General features: G+C 43.8%; 2 long non-coding RNA genes across 3 annotated transcripts; one reads left to right on the top strand and one right to left on the bottom strand.

Moving 5' to 3' along the window:
• Positions 1-2,352: 2,352 nt before the first annotated feature.
• Positions 2,353-13,612, top strand: LOC130529274 (uncharacterized). 2 transcript variants are annotated; one of them, XR_008951533.1, is made up of 3 exons: positions 2,353-4,001; positions 7,311-12,000; positions 13,148-13,612. It is a non-coding gene; the product is annotated as an uncharacterized LOC130529274 (long non-coding RNA). The 2 variants fall into 2 exon arrangements; XR_008951532.1 differs by having other exon boundaries at positions 2,353-12,000.
• Positions 13,613-15,050: 1,438 nt separating this feature from the next.
• LOC130528680 (uncharacterized) lies at positions 15,051-16,354 on the bottom strand. Its single transcript, XR_008951352.1, has 2 exons — positions 15,814-16,354; positions 15,051-15,314 (listed from the first exon to the last, which is right to left on the bottom strand). It is a non-coding gene; the product is annotated as an uncharacterized LOC130528680 (long non-coding RNA).
• Between the last annotated feature and the right edge of the window lie 2,079 nt (positions 16,355-18,433).

Genomic DNA, 18,433 nt, shown 5'->3' with positions numbered 1-18,433 from the left:
AATGAAATGAGAATTTTCATTTATAATTTGTAATTAATCTACCCATGATGAAAACCCTGTGAAATATGAAGAGTACTTAAAATGATAGAGGTCTGTTATAGCAGAAGGCTCCATATAACAGATTACACCATCAGTCACTGGTAGAAGAAGATTAGCCCACTGATGATTACCCAGAAAGGTGCTCCACCTAATGTACATCTCTTATTTTTTTTATTATTTTTACAATGGTGTGCAGGTCCCAACACACCTTTTTAGATTCTGAGTCATCTTTAAATAGATTAAAATATGAGAAAACCAGCAGCCAGCTACAGGGAACTGTAGCCTACTCCTTTGAGAAAAATCTGCCAAATTGTCTATGATGAATGGAGGGCCATTAGTTAGCTAATACTAGAAAAAGGATGAATGTACATGTGCCATTCATTTATAATTTAGCTCTCATGTAGGCCCTTGTGTCCTGTGGTGTGGCCCACCCACTCTTCCAGCTCAGAGCCACCTCAGACCCTCTGTGAGCTGTGGTGGCAGAAGGCCACACGTTTTGTGGGCGGTAATGGAGGTCAAATTTGAACATATCCAGAAAACACAAACTCAGAGGCATGCTTGTATAACAGGCATTTAAGTGTGCCTTTCATAAAGACTGTTAAATACTGGTAGTGATGAGATGGCTGAGGATTTGGCTTTTTCTTTTTTAGGTGATGCTTGTGCATGAGCTCCACTCAGGGTAACCTTGACTCAGCTGATGTCCTGAAACAGAAAACTCAGAGTCTGTCAGCTCAGAAAACAGGCCCTGGGAAATTTTGTTTCCTGAGTTTACATCAGTGCTGATCCTCTCTCAGACTTATCAAAGCAGGGCTGGAGTGATTTGACCAGCTGCTATTCCACTTTTTACAGCCTTCATTGTTGTACAGTGCAGAGGATGCACCAACAATGGCTCAAGAGCGTCTCGGTTGAGGTCTATGACAGCACATGGTTAGTTAAAACCAAGATGATGAAGAAATAATTGCAGATTCAAGATGTTATCCAACTCCATGCAGACTGTGTGTGTGTGTGTGTGTGTGTGTGTGTGTGTGTGTGTGTGTGTGTGTGTGTGTATGTGTGTGTACGTGAGTGTGAACTGGAAATCCTTGAAATGAGCTTGTTTTGTTGTTTTTACCCCTAAAATCTCCATTAACTCTTTGATTTAGCTTGTTCTGACTTTCATTTTTTCTTTTCTCTGTATTTAGAGAGAGCTGAGGTCACCTAGGTATCATTTTTGTCATCAGCTTTCTGAAGTAGTCGTCTTGGCTTGCTAGATACGTAGTTCCTGATGCCCACTGGGGCCAGGAGGTGAGTGATTACAGCTCTCACTCAGCCTGCCGCTGGTTTACCTCATGGATCATCCGTCTTCCGTTTTCCCAGCATAACCGCTGATAGTGTCGCCGTAGCAACGTCGTTGCATGTCAGTGCTGCCGTGACTAATGTCATGTCAACCCAGACGGTAGAGTGGTCTCTCCAGTGATCTGGAGATCATCAGTTCGATCCCTGTCCCCCTTCAATAAAACCCCAGAATAGCTCCTGAAGTTGGCCCTTTGTTGTGTGAATGAGCTCGACTAATTATTCCCAAATCCTGATCGGTTTAATTGATTTGAACTGTCAAGCAGCCACTCGGTCTGCTGGTTTGAAGACTGCAGCAAATCAGCAGAAGCATCTGCAGAGCTAAACAAAAGCAACAAAGAATGATGTAAAACCTGTATTTAATATATGTTTTTAATCCCTCTCACTGGCGAGAGCTGTGTCATGAGTCGTTAAATCAGCCATTTTGTCCCAGAGAAAAGGGAGCTCTCATGTCTGGGACAACAATCTCTGTTTTACATTCAGCAGCGTGATTCCCAGGAATGCCTGGCAGCGGTGTGAGTTACATCATAAAACAAGGAATGCACTGTGAGGGATTAAACAGTCTGACGGACGAGCGGAGGCACAACATCTGCAATCTAGTCTGCAGAAGGCTACGGTACTGTGAAATCCCTCATGACATTAGGAACGCGAGCAGTTATTTGTAAATACACCTGTGTGTACACATGTGCACGTTCAGACGTCGATCATGAACGACTCTGAGCAGCAACCTGAATGTGGCCACGCCAGAAGGAGATTGAAGGATGAAGATAACCCAGATAAGGCGAATTACTGATGGAGAAGCTTGATATTTCTGGAATGAATGCACAACTACGCAGGACAAAAATACTCTTGTGTTCACCTGTTTATTTATTCTCTTGAGAGTCACAGTTCTTGAAATTTCCAAGAACTGTGCTGCTCCTGCACTAGAAAGCTCCCTCTCTAGGAACAAATGTCTCTTTATTCTTTGTCTCTGGAGGTTATGTAACTATTTTTGGTTGTGGTCTCATCACTTGCAGCATGGTGTGGCGAGAAGGTTGAGGCAGGGGGCTCTAATGAGAGGGGCTGTCCGACGATCCCCCTGTATATTGTCTATATGGGTCAGAACTAAGATGCAGATTCCTCCTTTTGTTTTCATCAAGGCAGAAGGATGAGAGGGCATCAGATAGAGTGTGCCAAGTTTGGGGCACCAGCAAAGCCCTTTGAAAGCCAGAGAAGAGCCTCTCTATGCCAGGAAGTGAGGTGGAACCCGGTAGCTGAAGGACACGGGTGGCTTCGAGCTCTACTACTGTGAAGGGGTGTCAGCGGTCTACAGGGACCACATCAACACAGGGATGTCTACCATGTCTAATTATTGTCTCTGCAACATAATGTAGACAGCTAATAAGCCTGTCTGGATACAGAGTCCAGTTATGCAGAACAAACAATTATAAATGGAGGGGAAAGAAGTTCGTGTCCTGGTAACAGTTGTCAAGGAAAGGCAGCATCCAGCCAGGCAGAATGAGACAGCACCAAAGTGTGAGGCTAACATTTCAGGAGGAATGACGCTCCGCATTATCAATAGAAACGGGGCCCTGAAGAAAAAAGCAAGACTTTACAGAAGATAATTGGGAAAAGGTTGAATAACATGACCTGGAAAAACAAAACAAAGAATAACAAGGCATCAAAATGCTTTTTTTATTATAAAACAACAACAAACAAACAGTGGTGTCCTGTGAGTCATGCATGTATCATCTGTTGAATTTAGATGAAAAATGAATGTGAAAAAGCATGCATGTTAGCATAATTCTCAAAAACTGTGGCGGACAGACCTGCAGGGGTTAGACAGCCAAGGTTGGATGTTACGCAAGTGGAGTTGAGGTAAAATCTGGTCTGTGTTCAACAACAATAGAGGCGTTTAGAATAGCACAGCACGTACTTCTCCCTTCCCTCCTGCTATGCAAAGCAATCTATCTTTGGGAAAATCACAACAATTTCAGCATTTTATGCGTGTTACCACCGTGGTCATCACTATTCACAGTGTTTTTAAGGCCGTGACAGTGTTCCCCCCCATGTCCATGATCAGCCTGTCCATTGTTCATCAGCTCACATCTGGGTTATAAAAACACTTTTTGGGTCAGAGAGTTCTTGCATAGACACATAATCCAAATGCCAAATCTGGAGCCTGCAGAGAATGCAAAATGGTCTGCACAGTTGTTGGCCCGTCTGTTTAACCATCTGTTCAATCAATACTATGAAGCTGATCAAGAAAATGACCAATCAATTGAACCTGACTTTGGTAACACGAACAAACAGGCCAAATGTTTTGCTTTGGCTCAACTTCAGTCACTCACACAAAGGTCTAGCCTTATTTTTTACAGTGCAACAATCCCACCTGGAGAGTTACTGCTCAAGGGAGCTGAAACAATATCTGGTAGTCCTGGTTACTGCTGTAATTCTTGATTTGGGACATACATATTGTGTATCCGCTTCTTTGTGTGCTGGGACGTTTCCAGGTGGATGTAGAGTCCGGCGGGAGCATATTTGACCAGTTAGCCTGATCAAGCTAGCGTGAGTGAAGATGGCATCAGCTCTGAGGTCTCTGCGGTTCCAAGGTCTCAAAGGATCAGTCTTGTTTGTTCACTCCTGGCCTTGTAAGAGCCTCCACACACCGACATGAGCATCAAACACCCCGCCTCAACAAAAGCGCCCTCCTCTGACGGCTGGCATCGCTTCGGTTTATTCTATATCCTACTGTAATTGACTGTGTTGAATGTTGTCAAGAAGCTTTGCTGGTTTGTCCAAAATTCTAATAAGAAAACGCCTCCAACCTCCTTGTATTTATTGCTGTAGCAGTATATTAAATTGGTCTGTATTTTGAACAATTTTTAAGTGCTGTTACTCACGCTGTAAAAGCATTCAAATATGCAGAAAATGCTAATCAAAGAAGTGTTCACGTTTGATCAGAGATACCCTGATTGCTCTGTGACTGCTGTCACAGTTTGAAGTGAAGCTAAAATCTAAAACAAAAGAAGTTGAAAACAATGAGAGGCTGTTTATGTATCATCTCTTACAATGGAAATTGTTTTTAGTGGCGTTCTAGAACCCCTGAGCCTGAACTTCGAACAAACAACAGTGGCATGGAAAATCTCCCTTTTAATAGGTAGAAACCTTGAGCAGGACCAGACAGGAACAGGCATTTCAGACGGCCATGAATCCATGTCCTCCTTATTCAAACTTTTGGTAAAAATTTCCCATTGTACTAATTCACTAATCAAAAAATTCAGCTAAAATGAAAAGTTTGAAATGAACCGCAGCCTCGCCCTGTAATTACCAAGGATCATAACACCCTTCTACAGTGATGTTGGATCACACTCACATGTAATCAACAGCTATTATTTTGATCTGCCACGAGACCACACGGAGCCTTCCATTTATCATCAGCTTAAAAGGGTGATCTTTGAAAAAAAACAAAACCTTCATTACTGACAGAACTCTAAAAAAGGTTTAGAAATAGTCCATTTTAGATTGGACTCCATATGACACTAGACCATAATTACTCTTCTCTTCTGTCTAAAGCTTTGGCAGATACACCAGATACAGGAGGAATGCGTGGGGCCACGTGTAATCATACTCTTCCTGTGCTTTCCCGCCTAACACTTCATCGGCCTCTGTTTACCCTAAACAGGTACCTGGAATCTCATCCCACATCTGAGGTTCAGTTCCTAGAAATGGAATACTGGGAAGGTTTGTCCTGTCAGACCAACAGGCTCTGGGATGATGTCATGTTTTCCACGGAGAAGGCTTTATCAGTGACCAGAATATTAGGTCTGCTGTTTTCCGCTCCAGCAGCCGTGTTCTCACACTTAGCAAACAAATGTGTCACCTGAAGGCAACACAATACCAATATCAAAGTAGGCAAAGAGCCTCAGAAACAGAAGATGTCCAGTTTACTCACCAATAATGTATTAAATAGCAGCAAACTGCTAAATCAATGAGAATAATGCACCACAAAGCGATGTCATTGTTCTCTTCTGTTTATCCTGCATCAGAGTATTGATTATTGCTGACAAAAGCCTAATTTCATCCTAATAAAAGCAATAGTTACCCAGAAATTAAGCTGGAATGGTGTTTTGATAGTTAAACTTTTAAATGTCCTGACCCAGAGCTGACTTAAGGCTTTTATGCCTGCAAAAGTTTGGAGAGAAAATGAATTTCACCTTTCACCGGGACTTATGGGATCTGAATGGCAGTGTGCCAATGAGTACTTACCGGTATATGAACTTAAATTTTCTAGCGGTTGAAATGCACGTGACCCTCTGGCCGGTCAAAATGAGCTCCTCTCTGTGGTCCCAGTCTCTGAGGCCGGCCATCTACATCATCCTGTGACCTAATCACATGACTTCTCCCGAACTTACCGAGGTCTGTAGCCCGACGGGAAGCTTGACTGATGGCACCGCTTAATCCCCGAAAGAGCTCCCTTTCATGTTCTTATCCTTCTGGAGTGGGCAGGAGATTTTACAAGTCATGAGGTTTTCAAGTACAAGCCGATGTTTGATCAAACTGTGTGAAAGTAACAAACTTTTCATCTTCCTCCAAACTTTTTTACCATTTCTAGTTTTGCTCCGGCATATTAATGCGATAACGGTACTTATGAATGTGGTAATAACTACGTTATCTAACTATTTATCTGGTTTTTGTTAATATTTCGACAGGTGAAATTCCAAAAATCCTGTTAAAATAATAGAAGTGTTTGATACCTGTATGTTTATTTAGCCTCAGTGTTCATTATATTAAGTAAAGGTAGAAACTGAAGCTCAGGCTGTAAATTCTTCAACACATTATGTACCGAGAACCCCCCCAAAAATGATTTCACAGTTGGCTGCTTACTTTTGGAACAGCAAATTGGAGAATGTCCATAGAAGGAAGAACATGACTTCCAAGTGTCTGTTAAAAAACAGAATAGAGGAGAGTTTGTAGATAAACACATACCAATGAGTTAGGTGATGAACACAAGAGGACAGGAATTTCAATCATGAGCTGCGTTCACAGGGGTGGAAAAAGCAGAACTTGTAGAGTCAGCTGCAGAATATGGCACAGAGAAAAGTCATTTCCCTCTCAAGCTCAGTTTGTTCCCCAATTTCCTGTTATCGTCCGCAAGAGTTGCAGGTGGACGTTATTAGCAGCAGTGGATAGTGGAGAGCAGATGAGTGTCATCAACACAGACACGAAAGGCAGATTTTTAATTCCAATTTCATTTATATTCATTACAAATAACAGCGGGCCTCAGACGGAGCCATGTGGTACCCCTACAGACGTCGGGATATATCTGAGGGAATAACAACACATCCAATTAGATGATTCTCCTCAGACTCAAAGACCTTGAAAGAGTGGAACCTTCAAAAATGATCGTCAAGACAACCATAATGGCGTGTTGGTGTGGATCTTTCACTGAGAGCCTCTATTTTTGCACTTTTACCAGCCGGAACCTCAAAAACATTTAAACAGAAGACAAAAGCCACACTTCTAAGAAATTTGACATCCTTCAGCAGAGGAGTGGCAAGTTTGTTGTGCCTGGATGCTCACTGTGTTCATGGTGCTCTTTCTGGCTGAGGTGTCCTGCAGGAAGAACTAAATATAAAATGATAAATTTGAACCGGTGTTGGTCGTATCAAGTTTGCTTCTGTCACTTGTAGTCTGCTCTTAAGTTAGAAATAAATGTGTTGTAGCTTATTGAACTTGTTCAAGCTGCTGTAAACAAGCTGATTAAATCTGTTGTCAGTTTCTTCATTTACTTTTCTGTGAATATCTATATCAAAGAGCGCCAACACAAACATAATTCCAAAGGCAAATATCATCTGAATTATTTGCTTTTCACTCAAACACTATGAAAATCTTGGTTATTTTTGCCTGAAACGTCAACATTATTGACATCATTGCTAATTTGCCCACTTTCTTTACAGCGCCAGCTCACGTTGGTCACAAGAGCGACATAAATAGATCACCTATCACGTGAAAATACCATCAGCTGAGCGAGAAGACACCTGCCCGTGCACGTCTGGTGATGCCCTTTCCTGACAGATGGAATATGATCATATCGTGTTCTATCCAGGCAAGTGATACGTGCACCGTAGTTATCTGCGACGTTCATCCATTCAGGTTTATGAAAATTACAGCCCGTTTAGAACGTGGAACGGTGCAGGTGACGCCTCATTGCTCATCCATGGTCGCCGTGGCCTCATTCTGTCTGGGGGTCATTAGCATGTAGCATTTATAGCAGCAGAGATTAAGAAGATGAATCTGTTCAACATGCGTGCAGAGGGCAGCCTGTGCTCTGCAGACTGTGTGCTGGACCAGCCACACGTGTGGCTGCATGTGCCTGTCCTATTTCTAAACTCCGTCAGGGTGCAGATTGGTTTTGTTTATCCGTCATGAATTTGGTTCGGTTGTACTTTTCCTGTCTCGTCTGTTGTGTGTTTCCTGTCTGCGTCTCCCCTCTGTCTGCCTCTCCATCTTCTTCTCCATTGTTCCGATTGTGGTGACCTGTTCTTTCAGTTGGCCTCTTTACCGAATGGCTGTTTCTCACTGTTTTTAGGTGCGAGATGACCTCGTCTGAAATCCAGCAGGAGCTGATCGCCTGGATCACAAGACACAGAGGAGGAAATAACCATCAACGGGTGGGAAAAAAATGTTTTAGTAAAGCCAGCTCACGTGGAGGAAGAGTCAAAAACATTCTTTATGTTGCTATTATTTGGGATGAGGCTATCAGATCATCTGATTTCAAATCAGATTAAATGCAGAGCGCACACCTGCGCTGGGTCCAAATCCTCAAAAATCCCCTGTCGACTCCCAAATAACACGCTAACGCGCATTTTCATTTTCAGCCATGTAGATAAAAACATCCTTCAGGCAAACAGAACTCCCCAATACTTTTTAAACAGTCAAGATAGCTCTTTTTAAAGTGATTTTCACAGATAACGGAAATCATGTGTGAAATCACGTCTGCCTCACGTGTGATTCCATTTCTCTGAACAGGGAGAGAGACGTATGTAGGCTACAGCAAGTGGGTGGAGGATGCAAAGAACAGACAAAACGATGTCACGAGGTTTCAAGAGTGCTAGTCTGTTCCATCAGCTTCTATTGTTGCTGTAATGAGCAACACTCGTGCAATCAGATGTTTATGATGGAGAAACTGGAGCCTTTTCTGGGCCCTTTCATTCCTTTTAAAGTGTCTCCGCGGCAACTGCAGAGCAAACTCGACTTATGTTTGAGTTCCAACTTGCCTGTGCAATTTACTCAGCTAATCATGTTTCCTGAAATCATTTCAGCTGGAAGTAGAGCGGGATCGGATCCGGCCCCCATTAAACCTCTGCAACCAGAGCATTAGTCTTAACGAAGACCCACTTCTGCTCTGACTATGAGGCGTCGCCGATGGAAACGCCTGGGCAGACAAGACGCCACGTAACGATCCATCATCTTCATAGATCACCCGACGAGTTTATTCTGCTCTAAAAGATGAACGATGCAGAGCTGTTGGCTTCTTTCTCAGTGCTCATTTGTGAAGTGCTGCGGTACCTCTGCACAGGAGGGAACACCTGTGAGCATCAATTATCACATATTGTGCTGAATAAAAGGACAAAATCTACTGCAATGTTCCCTCTTCAGGATGGGGAAAATGATTTTATGAGTCATCCTTTGTGTGCGGAAATTCCACCATGTGCTGTTGACCCTCTCTACAGATGTTTCCTCTCCGTGTTGTTGTTTTCTCCCACCCCACCGGTGGATAGCAGACCTCCGAGCAGTCCCTCCATCTCCATAGGCATTTCTTTGTGTGTGTGTTGTTGTTCTGGAAGGAACACAGGTGGGCTTGTGTTTCCTCTATCGCGGTCTGGCTGGGGGAGTTCGGCCGGTGTTTTCTTTGAGTTTAAGAGCCCCTTTGTGCCGGCGTGCCGTGTGTGAGGATCAGTTTTGAGAACCGGGCTTAATCAGCTCAATGGCTACAGAGGATGTAGGGGAAAGGACCCCTCCATCCAGAGGTCAGATATGTTTAAGCGCTTATTTAGAGAGCAACACGGTGAAATTTAGACCATTTTTAAGAGTCTGTGCTGCTGTTAACTATGAAAAACTGTAGACAGACAGTAAAACCCTCCCGCTTGCGTGTGAGTGCCTGCACCTCTGAGGAGATGTCCTGTTAGCGCTCACCTTTATTTCTGTCCCTAATTATCATGTGCACAACATAAGGAGAAGGATCTCCGGACGAACTGGGTTATGGTATGAGGCATCTGAAAATAAACTGAGGCACACACGAGTCTGAATGCACAGCAGCCGAGGTATTTATAGGTCTTATGAATGATCATCTCCTGCACCACTCAGAGCTCTGGAGCGTGGCTAAATCTATAGCCATACCAATTGTGTTTGACTAATGAGGTGCTCTCCTTTCTTTGTCCAGAATAGAAACAGGGCCAGAGAAAGTGCTGCTGCACCTCTGCTGAAGCATCGGCCATAGAGGCGAGTCTCTAATTGTATTTCGACGTTTCCCTGAGAAGATGTTTGTTTTGTCCTGCATGGCTCAGACGCCCTGGCATTTCGTTATAAGCCATTGTTTTTAGGTGCCCAGTTTGAAAGCACGACGGTGCTGCTAAAGGGGACGAATGCAGGTCTCATTGCTGTGGTTTCTGTCAGAACGGAGGGTTTCATCAGGAGCTAAAAAGGAAAACGTTCAGATGTTCGATCGATGGTTTCTTAGAGGCTAATATTCCTTCATTTCTCTTCATTGCAGGCTTTGTTAGAAGAATGGAAACTGTTTTCTGTTTTCACATTTCTCCTCTGGCTACCATATTAACTGATGTCTTATTGTTATAAAACATAAAAAACATTACAGGTAAATGCATTTGAAGTCTTATTTAGAGACAAAAGAAGGCAGCATGGAAACATCATGCTAGTTTTCTATCTTCCAAACCTGTTTGGTTCAATGCGTTTCTCTTTTTTGTTGTGATTGATTATAAGCCTATAATGAAAATTCTCGTTTGCAGTCTTGGTTTGGACTTTGCCACTCAATGCTAACACACAGTTGTGCCTGTTTGTTACCTGCTCATTGAAAAAGCGGTTTTAGCAGTGATCAGCCTCCCACACCACACTTCCTCCAGCTGCTTGTGCCCCGATGCTACATGGAAGACCTGACTAATGCTCTCCTCCAGGCCAGACCTATTTAACTGCAAACATCCCAGTCAGAGCGGCAGGTCATTGTTTAATCAGAGCAATTAGACTCTGTGAATAGTATGAGTGGAATCTAATCCTCTGAGTCCCAGCCAGCCTGGACTGGTTTGGAATGCTGTCATTCAAGGGATCCAAACTGTAATGAAGCTGCAATGCACATGTCTCCATTGGTAAATGTGGGTAAATATCTTTATTTGGCCATCACAAATAAGATCTTTCTGGCCTTTGGCTTCTCTCTTATAAGAATGCATCTTTAACAGGTCGACTGTTTGAAATTTAAGTGCACTATTTCACACGGGCTTTTGTCCTTATAGTGTTTCTTTCCTTGTTTATTTGTGAACTTGATTTGGTCCAGCTGTGTTTTGGGATTGAAGGCCAGTGAATGGTTGATCCCAGGCCACATGCACAGCTGAACACTTATCACCACCACTATGAACCCCGATGTATTTCAGCCCCATTCCAGAGATGCTACATTTTTCTGTTATTGCTGCGTTCAACTGTCCAACACACACACACACACTCCCAAAAAGATGTGACTTGCCTGACCTTGTCCTTAGTGAACCTAGTGTGTTCTTTTCACCAGGCAACAACACTTTGAAACATCACAGCAACAACTTGGAGTCTGTTTGTCAGAATCGTTCCATTGAAATGTTGGAAAACCATTTTGTCCCCAGCTCTCCAAGGTCATCCTCTTAGACCGCTGTCTGTTTGCCGTAAATGTAAATAAAACAGCCACCAAACCTTAGACATGTTCACTTCAGACGTTATTGCAAGAGTAACTTAACAATAGCCCTGCTCAGAGGCAAGAAGGGTTGTTGGGGAAATACGACCATGAACACATGAATCTAAACATTCTGTTGTGGGTTATTGTTGTGGGTCATGGTCCTCCCCCACTCTAGCACATTGCTAAAGCTTCTCTGAACCCCTGGGCGTGGGTCTTCACAGATGTTCCTGCAAAAACCCTGAACTTAAAGGCTAAATAAACAGAGATGCTGCCCACCTGGCTGTTGGAACACAGACAAAAGCAGAACATCTCTCTCTCCTCACGGGTTCTTCGTCACCTGCAGCGAAAGCAGTCGCAAATCTAATCTGGTTGTATTTTTAGCAGTAGTTGAGTGGCGGAGAACCTCAGGGCTGTGTGGCCGACACCTTCCTCTTCACACTCATCTGATGTATGCAGTCATTTCATACATGTAGATTTAATGAACTTTATGAAGCTTGGCGTTTTTGTTCCTGTTTCAATGGAGGGGGCGGGGGGGTTGTCTGCTTCACTTCCTGATTTTGTTCTTTTTCCTGTTATTAGCCGTCTGTTTGTCATGTTTGTGTTGCAAACAAAACATTTCTTGATTCTAAGAATCTGCCATTCGATTACAGAAAGTCTGGTTTTATGTTTATTTCCTTTCTGTAGAAGTCAAAGAAGTCAAGATCAAGATTAGTGTGAGTATCTAAAATGACCCTCAGACTGGGGCCAAAGCTGCGTCACAACATGATCCGAACCAAACCACACTTAATTAAACTCAAGCAACATCTGAACGTATTTACCTGATATTTACAACGTGCACCACCACTGGCTGCACCTTCCAAATCCAAAACTGTCTCAACTTCACTGCAGAGAGATGCTACATGTCTCCCGCGGTGCACGTCTCATTATTACAGCTCATCTTCCTGGTTCTTTTTTGAGGGTAAACCCCTCTTTGAGTAAATGACTGCCTGTTCTTGAAAGCCCAGGGAAATAAAGCTCGTTTCTCCCGCTCTTGAGCCAAAAACTGTACTTAGAACCAAAATAGGATGCGGAGCCGCATGGAGTGATAATGGCACCATGCGATGTCCTGGTTGGGCTGGCGCCTGCATCTGTTTAGGCAAAAGTGTGAACGTGTGATCTACATTTTAAATGCTGATTCATCTCCCAAAAATCAGGATTCCATTTCAGTAGATGTGAGGTAGAAAATTACATGTTCATGTTGCTCCTTAAAAATCTCCCCCCTCTTTTCTTTTAAACATCCCCACATTGACTCAGGAGCACAGAAGAAATAACCAGAACTAGCTGCGCTGAAATAGCGTTTAATTGTTGTGTGTACGTTTTACTGTCCCACAACACTAATAACATTGGCACAAATTTGACGCGATGACATATTGGCAAGAAGGCAAAGATCCCTAAATCGTCAGTATGATCAGAAGGGCTGAAAAGAATTGTTGAGTGGAGACATTGTGGGCAAACAGTGCAGCACTTGTTGTTGTTGAACGTAACCTTGAGACAGGTCCAAATCCTATTAGGTATGAACAGGTGCTCACAAGCAAACACGGAACACACTCAACCGCTGATCCTCCTCGTGTACTCAGTGTTTCGTTCCGGCCTGATGGTGGCGTTTGTTCCCAGCTTTACCAGTTTTAACTGCTCTAACTGCTAAAGCGGTTGGATACGATCGATGGCGACTTTTTCGACATGAAGGAACAAGCTCGTCTTCTGAAATCCAAAACAATTTGATTTCATACAGATAAAACAAATTAGATGAAGCCTACTGTTGTATGCAAAATCTGCTAAAGTGTTTTGGTTTTTTCTTTTGTTTGTTTTCCTCACATTTAGTTTCGACACTGCAGGACAGAACAAGTCAGTGACTCATGGACATGCCTGATAAATGAATCCACAGTACTGGAATACTCGTGCGGTTAGAAGAATGTGTGCGGCGTCACGGAGCTGAAGCAAGAGTGTTGCCGGGCAGCAAATGTGCAACACCCTGAGACTCAGCTGGCCCGGAATCAAGCAGCAGGACCCACACCCTGCATGACATGTGGAGACCTGATACTGGCAATCACGGCGCCCAAAGACAGATGACCAGTCTGGCCACTTGTCCACATCACAAGTTCCCTTTAATGCCTAAAACCTGAATCACTCCATCATGACCTCACCTCCAGATCCCTGGTGGTGTTGAAACCTTGTTATCCTGCATCCAGTAATTTTTAACAGGAAACATGTTTCATCATTATGTACATGGAAGCTGGATGACTGCTGTAATTCATTCTAAATTTAAAAAAATAAATAAAAAAAATACTACATTTCCCATAAGGCTTTAGTGGATTGAAGTTTCCTTCCCAGAGGTCACCTGAGATGGTTAATGCAGCCCTGCTAAAAAAAAACAGTTACTACACTATGCTGAAAGGAAAAGGCACTCTGAGCATTTTAGTATATTTCATTGGTTTATTTATCTGATTTATATTCTTTAATACACGTTTTGAGGCTTTAACACAATAAACTACGCTGTTGATCGTTACAGCCCTGCAAAAAGGAAGAAAATAAATGCCAGAGGAAATAACAGAGTGGCATCTGAAATTGAAAGTAAAACAGTTTAGGCCATGTTTCTTTAATTAAATGAGACAGAAAAACATGTTTTCTTGCTTGTGGGTAAACAGAAGTATCAGTTCCTGAAATTTGTGTTCAGACTGAGCTGAGTCGACAGTCTCTCCCAGGTGGCAAACATGACTCCTTTTAAGACTAAAGGGAGGAACATCACTCGCGGTCTTTGAGACTTCCGTCTCCTCAAGACCTGAGTGCTATTAAGACCACTGTCATTATCTTCTACTGCTGTACTTTAACCTGGCTAAAAATACCACATGTGAAATCCGTGCACGCTAGCCAAGGACACACCCGTCACTTAACACATTCACATCAGATCAGATTAAGTTCCCGTAAACATGTGTGAAGCCTGCTGCACATGCTAGCATGTGCGAGGTCTGCACAACAGAGACATGATGTAATCTATCGGTGCAGATCGGGGTGACTGGGACGCTGTTAAATAGCTTCATTATAAAAATGGGCGGGGCCATCGGAAATGTGTGAGGGACTTTCACTGTGTGAAGACAGAAAACAGAGAAGATTAAACAAACCTCCCCCTTAAAAAAACCTCTTTAAAACGTGCTGACTCAACGGTGCCATCCTGAGATCCTGCCCCTTTGTGCAAATTTGATCAAAAAGAACCATCCTTTACTGTCCCAGTTCAAACACCGCTCCGGGGTTCACGACCAGTTTGTTGTTTTCAGAGGCTGTGTTGTTTAAAAAACCAGTGGGGCCTTCGTTTCCGGAGTCACTGAGGACGAGAGCCCGAGCCAAGTGTAAATAGGAGTCAGGGTCCTCTGCCTTCTTTCTTCTGGCTGCATCCTGAGGCCAGGCGGGGGCTGGAAATAGCCCAGACATGCAGCCTGGTTGGGAGTGCACAGCGCACTGTTTGGCCTCTTCTCCTCCTACAACTTCCTCAAGCGGGCCACTAATCAGCAGAGATAGTTCAGGACGATATCCAGAAACAAGGGCCAGAAAAAGGAAGCAAGAAAGTATAAAGTAGCAGAGTATAAGCTGGAAAGGATTGTGAACATGTCAAGAAGCAGGAATTGGAAATATTGAAAGATTTCAACCGCAGAAGATGAAAATGGATACATTCAAATATTTTAATGGAAATGTTTAAACGTCTACAAACTTGTTCAAACATGTAATCTGATGAGATTTTAGGTTGTTAGTTTATTGGCTGTGGTCACACTTCTTCATTTCAGCTACATTTATGAAAGCGTAGCCGCAAGGAAACAAGATCATGACGGTTGATTCTCTGGGATTCGTGAAGTTTCTTGAGATCCAGGTCAGCGTTTGGTGCAAATTCTCCTCCATCCAACCTGCCACCCTGACGGGCGATGAGCTGAATGACCCTGTGGAGAGTTCAAGCAGCACCACGGACCAGATCAGATCTGCTTGTCTCTGCTGCTCTGACCTGGAGGAACAGTACAGACATGCATCATGTCATTCGCACCTCGCAATCTTTATTTAAAAGTTCCTTTTCTGGACGTCTCGCCGTTGACCTTCTTTGTGTTAAATCACTGTCACCTTTACTGCCGCCGACTCACCACGGCAGACAGCCAGCCAGCGCTGGAGGCCAGTGTTTGGTCTCCTCTCACACTTCCTGACTGGCTGTTTTCCAGGACGCTGTTATTGTTTGAGCTTTTTCAGACAAGCGCCATTGTAATAATCATCAATATCTCTCACATCTCCCCGTTGCCATTGTCTCATCTTTTTAACTGTTTCGAGTTTAACGACGCAATTGTTAAATTTCCAGAGTGTGGCGTCTCCTCCCGCCACCACCGCCATCGTGAGTGCACGGGGTCAGCTGATCCTGTTAGAAAGAGCAAGGTCAGTCTCACACACACACACACACACACACACACACACACACACAGACACCTCCTGCAGTGATGGTGTGAAGGATTACTCACAGAGACAAGGAGGGAATCAGAAAGTCGGAGGTGGCAGACGACATGCCGGAGGAAGTCGAACACATACGCGTAATGGAAAGCTGCGTCTCGTTTCCTGTTTACAGCCTCGCAAATGCTATTTTGACTCTCTCCCTATTATGAGTGAACCCTTCAAATTTAACAATAGAGAGCATCTCGGGAAAAAAAAGAGTTGCAGCTAAGACTGTCCACGCTTACAGCCACAATCATGTCTGCTTCGTGTCCTCGCTGTAAGTTTCAAATCAAATCAGAAAATACAGCTCCCAAAACAACCATACAGCACGTGTCCACACGGACACACATGGATGGGAGGCGTGATAGGCGAACAGGCGGCGTTGTGGCCTGAAGACTGTTGCACTGAGTCACACCTCTCACCCTCCCACGTGACCTCTGACCTGCCTCCAAACGTATTATGTGTAATCTTAGCTTAATGAAGCATAACGATGCCCTGAATCATAACAGTCATTTTTGGTGATTTGAAGACACGTGTCTCAGTTTAGATGTTTTTGCAATAGATGAGAAATGACCCTCACTGACCTGGAACACCGAAACAATCAGAGCCGATGTCAATGAGCGCCATCCAGGTGAAATAAATACATCCCACATCTCTAACGGAGCTGATCAACTTTCCCATCATGTGGAACCCTTGAAGCCGTATCAAACTCCAGCAGTCACAAAATCAACTCCCTCTTGTTTTTCCCACTGGCACAGCGGCCTTAAAGGCAGCGCTCCTCAAATATCTGCCGGGGGTCGAATTTGAACGACGTTCTTGTGTACTCGGTGCAGCTAGCATCTGACTGGAGCGGTGCAAATGTAAACCAGCGTTTCCATGCAGATAAGAGCGCTTCTGTTGTTCAGAAAACAACAATGAGACACGCAGCGTGGAGACACATGCTTAACAAAAGCTCACACACATTCTTCACAACCCATCCTTCTGTTCCCTCGCAGCGCCACGCAGGCATCAATAAATGAACACAGCAGCCACCTGCCTGTATTATTTTTATACTGAAGCTGCTGTTCCGATTTTAAATATTTAAAGACTGTTCAGTAAAATGACTTTGATCAACAACAGAAGTGAGCAGATGAAGAGGGAAAGTAAGACGTGTGCACACGCTCCTCTCTCCTTTTAATATCACATTAGAACTCATGCCAGAACTGATATGGGAATGCTGTTCTTGAGTTTTATTACCCACAGCGATTCAGTTCATTTATCTCTGACCCTCCTGCAGCTGCTTCTTTCCCAAAGGTGAGAACGGTGCACTCGGTGGAATGTCAGGAATTTGTCAGGTGAATGGAGCCACTAATAATAACTAGAGACATTCCTAAACTGAATCATAGTCATCATTTTAGCTTTGCTGGAATGTGCTGTATCGCACCGGCTCAGCCTGCCTGCCTGTTGGCTAACGTGCCAATTTGCTATGTTAAAAAACGTTTGATGTTGTTGGGGTTGACATGTCCAACACATTTCACTTCTTTGAACGACAACATTCCTTGTAGACTCAACCCTAGTACAGCTAATCAAGTTTGACAAGCGAAACATCATTTTTCTGTCTCCGGATGGCACGCAGTGGCAATCTCCTCCAGTTTTAAATTTAATTCATCAACCACAGCACAACAAATGGTCAAAGAAATGGCAATCATTTCTAGGAAAATCCTCTTAGCTGTGGCGGTCTACAGATTTTATAGGTGGAGGATTATATGAGCCCATTCCACTCATTAGTTTTAAAGCCCATTTTAAGTGCAGCTTTCAGCACATTAGGCACACTTTCATGTTCGTTTTTCCCCTGCTTCCACTGAAATATCAGAGGTCACATCACAGCATCAGCACGGAGGTTTCTTCAGAATCCGTGACTTTAAAATTGCTCAGCTGCACGTGAGAGTTCACAACCCCGAGACGAGGACTGTGCATTGTGTTTAACTGATAAAGGTCTTGGGAGTAAACAGGAAATAAACTGAACTTGACATGTGACGACACCGACCAGAGAAAAGCAGATAGCAGGAGGATCTTCAGAATCAGGATATCCTAAATATGACCAGCGACAGAGTCAAGGGGGGCGAGGCCTACTGATGCACGGGGGGAGTCAAGACTTCCCCTCGCTGACTCCTGCATGTGAACATCGGAGCTGTGGAGGATTATTTGACACGCGTCACCTCCCTAGGCACCACTGTAAAGCATCCACATCCCACCATGGAAGTTATATTCCTGGTATTCCTCACACAAAGCAAACATCTCGATCCAGTCATATCCTGTACATGGAGACCTACTTTCACATCTTCCAGGACTCAAAGGTGGTGCTGCTTCACCAACAAATGGAGCCCAACACAACATCATGCCGGGCTCAGAGTCTGTGGCAACACTACTGACCAGATTTTGATTGTTCCATTTGAAAATCTCCGAGACCCCAATATGATGTCAAAATAAATGTAGGTTTGTGTACAGTAATTATTCTGACATTGTCAGTGATCGTCCCAGAGCAATTTTGCACCACCCTGCTGCGCCTCAAATCACCTCCGCTTGGTTCTCCACAAAGAAAAGTCGGCTCGGTGAGCTGAATGTCAGGCTGACTGGCGGGGGAAATGAGGGGAGGCATTTTCTTTTTTC

The sequence above is a fragment of the Takifugu flavidus genome, chromosome 7 (genome assembly GCF_003711565.1).
Source record: "Takifugu flavidus isolate HTHZ2018 chromosome 7, ASM371156v2, whole genome shotgun sequence".
Taxonomy (NCBI): Eukaryota; Metazoa; Chordata; class Actinopteri; order Tetraodontiformes; family Tetraodontidae; genus Takifugu; species Takifugu flavidus.
Note: the sequence above shows the minus strand (reverse complement) of the source record. Positions and strands in the feature narration are given on the sequence as shown.